A 4,057-nucleotide genomic window follows, 5' to 3' on the forward strand; every position below is an offset into this window, starting at 1 on the left:
AAGCTCAATTTAGAAAGTGTATAAATAGGATAGAATTTAAGTTAGTAAAGAGGACTTTGGATCATTTTTCTATTTTTGATACTTTTTGTAATTGAATTCAGAGCTATGACTCACTAAACCCCCTTTCATTGGGTTAGGGAGCTCTATTGTAATTCAATGAATCAATAATAGTTTTTATCTTCTTCTTCAATCTTTTCTCTTGAATTTTTGTTAGAAAGCTTCTCGATCTAATTCCATTGGTTAGTTGTCTTGGGAAAGAAATTATCCATAATTGGAATCCTTCGGAACCTTGGGAAAGGAATGGAGGATTCATGCTAGAGAAGCTTTCTCACAGTGAATTGGATTGGGGTTTGGATGGATATTGTGACATGTAATCCTACCAAATTGTGGTTCATGAAACTATGTGGTATAATCAGTGATCGAGCATCATCTCTTCTTATGAACATTTAAACCAAGGGATTGGGAATTTGTTGTTTTTAGAGAGAATTGGTGAGCCAAGGGATTGGGATCCAATCATATAAGATTGCCAAGCAAAATTCAATGAACGCATTGGTTGAGGAAGGGATAAAAATGTTTTGATTCGGAGATCTCAATATCTCATGAAACCCAATGAATTCCCCATTTCTGATCTACCACTTTCTCTTTACATTCTGCAATTAAATTCATGCAATCACCCCGATCCCTTTTTAATTTCAGCAATTTAGCTTCTCGCTCTTTAATTCATGCAATTTAAGATTCTGCAATTTCAATTTCTTGCCATTTACGCTTCCAGCCAATTTTACATTCCGCAATTCTCATCTAAATCTTGATTCCGCTCAACTAGAACACACTTCTAATCCGAATTGCTCACTCAACCAATCCTTGTGGGATTCGACCTCACTCTATTGTGAGTTTTTACTTGACGATAACCGGTGCACTTGCCGGAAGGAATTTTTGCCGATCGTGCAATTTCCTAAAATCGTAGCTATCAAGTTTATGGCGCCGTTGCCGGGGATTGGTTTTCGATTGACAATTCTCAAATTGGAAGTTAACTAGATTGAGCATTTTTCTTGTTCTGTTAATTCGGTTCAAGTTACTTGTTGAATTTTAATTTCTGCACTCTGTTACTTGCTTTCTTTCTTTATGCCTTTAAATTCAAGCAACTAACTCACTAACTCACTAACTATTTGAATTAATTCCTCAACTGCTCTAACCATACTCTTCCATTAACCAAGAGTATTTCACTTGTTTGTTGCCTGTGCTGTGTTCTTGTATGACAGGTAGGAGAGGAGAGACATCAACTCCTCCATATACCGAACCAGAGAGGACCCTTCATAAACTTAGAAGGGAAGCAAGAGGGAAGAGAGTACTGGGAGAAGAAGAATCTGAAGGAGAATCTGAGGACAATTTTGAGGAAGCTCTAGATCTCAACATGGATAGAGAAGTTCACAACCATGAGAGAGCTGATGGAAACAATGCCATTCCCGAGAGGAGGGTTCTTGGTTCATACATAAACCCAACCTCTGGGAATTGTGGTAGCAGCATTCAGAAACCACCCATTCAGGCCAACAATTTTGAACTCAAACCACAGCTCATATCACTGGTGGAGAATCATTGTTCATTTGGTGGGAGTGCTAATGAAGATCCAAACCAACATCTCACAAAATTCCTGAGAATTTGCGACACTGTGAAGTCCAATGGAGTCCAGGAAGATGCCTATAAACTGCTCTTGTTCCCATTTTCACTTAGGGACAAGGCAGCTGAGTGGCTGGAATCATTCCCAAGGGGGAGCCTAACAACCTGGGATGAGGTGGAAAGCAAGTTTCTGGCACGTTTCTACCCCCCACAAAAGGTCAAGAGGCTTCGATCTGAGGTTCAGACTTTTAGACAACAAGATGGTGAAACTCTCTACGAGGCATGGGAGAGGTTCAAGGATTTGACAAGGAAATGCCCACCAGACATGTTCCATGACTGGGTGCAATTGCATATTTTCTATGATGGACTTTCTTATGAATCAAGGAAGGCTGTAGACCATTCATCAGGAGGTTCATTGAACAGGAAAAAGAATGTGGAAGAAGCCATTGAAGTGATTGAGACAGTGGCTGAGAATGAGTATTACTATGCTTCAGAGAAACACAACACTAAGGGAGTCATGGAGCTGAACCATGTTGATACAATTCTAGCCCAAAACAAGGTGTTTGCCAAGCAACTAGCAGAGCTCACCAGGAAATTAGAAACAAATCAAGTGGCTGCAATACACACACAAGATCAAGAGGAAGTAAGCACTGAAGGAGGTGATTGGAAAGAGGCCAACTATGTGGGAAATCAACAAAGGCAACCATATGATCCACATTCCAACACTTACAACCCAGGCTGGAAAAACCACCCAAACTTTGGGTGGGGAAACCAGCAAACCCAACCACAAAACCACAAACCTTACAACCCCAACCAACATAACAATTCCACATACCAAAACTCCAACCAAAGATCATACCAAGCCACACAAAACACTTACTCCCAACCACCATATCATGGCCAAAATAATCAACCTGCCCAACCTAATCCGAACCAACAATTTCAAGATCAATTAAACAGGATAGAAGGAATGCTCGCAAACATGGGTCAGGACATAAGTGAGTTGAAAAGCTTTAGGGATGATGTGAGATCTACCTTAAGGAACCATGGTGAAAAACTCAAGAGGATGGAGTCTCGAGTAGGAGAGCTATCTCAACAGGCCCCCAAGTCAACTGCAGTGTTCCCTAGTGACACAGAAAAGAATCCTAAAGGGGAACAAAAGGGAGTGAGATGGGAAGAATGCAAGGCCATCACCATATTGAAGGATGTCTCAGAAGAAGAAGGAATCAGACCCTCAGAACAGGAGCCAGAAATCTTGAAGGAAGGTGTGGAAGAAGCTAAGCAGGAAAGTGAAACTGAGCAAGCCAAAGAACTGCAAAATAAAGGCATGCTGGAAACATACCAACCAAAAGCACCATTTCCTCAGAGGTTAGGAGGAGGTGAAAAAGGGAAAACATATTCAAGGTTTTTAGAGACATTTAAGTCTCTCCATATCAATATTCCCTTTCTTGAGATTCTCTAGCAGATGCCTACACATATCAAGTATTTGAAGGAATTGCTGAGCAAGAAAAGAGTTTTGAAGGGAGGACAAACTGTAATAATGAACAAAGAATGCAGTGCCCTCATCAAGAAGGACATAGTCTCTAAGAAAACAGACCCAGGAAGTTTTCATATCCCCTGCATCATAGGGGAAACAAAAATTGACAGAGGATTTTGTGATCTAGGAGCTAGCATAAATGTGATGCCTCTGACTCTTATGAAGAGGCTACAACTGAATGAGGTGAGATCCACTGATGTAATCATACAACTGGCTGACAAAACTCAGAAGCAAGCTGAAGGGGTAGTTGAGAATGTGCTGGTGAAAATGGGAAATTATTTCTTCCCCACAGACTTTGTCATTTTGGACATGGAGGAAAGCTACCTACACCCTATCATTCTGGGAAGGCCATTTCTAGCCACTGCTAGAGCGCTCATAGATGTAGAACAAGGAGAGCTAATTTTGAGAATACATGATGAACAGCTCATTTTCCATGTTTTCAAACCTGCATCTGAGCCTGAACCAGAACCTGAAAAGCCTAAGGATGATAGTAGCCATCTGTGTTTGGAGGAAAGCAACCCAGCAGCTGAAACTCTGAAACAGTCCTTGGAAGGCAAACAAGAATTGCAAAAGTTAAAGCCACAAGAATCAATAGAAACAGCTCAGAAGGATCCTCCTGGCATAAGGGTCAATGAAGAAATCCTCAAGAGAGAGGGAAGAATTGTAAAGAAATTGCCAAGAAGGTGGAGAAACAAGAAAATTCCCACTGAAGGTTTCTCTCCGGGAGATAAAGTGATATCAAGTCATTATCTGCCAATCCCACCTGGCCTCAAAACCATTCCTTCCCAGCTCCCTCAAGTGTTCACAATCAGGAAAGTTCTTTCTATGGAACATTTGGAAATCATGAAGGAATCAAATGGGGACGTTTTCATAGTGAGAGGAGAGGACATCAAGCACTACAATCCA

General features: G+C 41.0%; 1 non-coding gene across 1 annotated transcript; it reads right to left on the bottom strand.

Moving 5' to 3' along the window:
- Positions 1-1,837: 1,837 nt before the first annotated feature.
- LOC130953816 (small nucleolar RNA R71) lies at positions 1,838-1,941 on the bottom strand. Its single transcript, XR_009075977.1, has one exon. It is a non-coding gene; the product is annotated as a small nucleolar RNA R71 (small nucleolar RNA).
- Between the last annotated feature and the right edge of the window lie 2,116 nt (positions 1,942-4,057).

This window comes from Arachis stenosperma, chromosome 9 (genome assembly GCF_014773155.1).
Source record: "Arachis stenosperma cultivar V10309 chromosome 9, arast.V10309.gnm1.PFL2, whole genome shotgun sequence".
Lineage (NCBI taxonomy): Eukaryota > Viridiplantae > Streptophyta > Magnoliopsida > Fabales > Fabaceae > Arachis > Arachis stenosperma.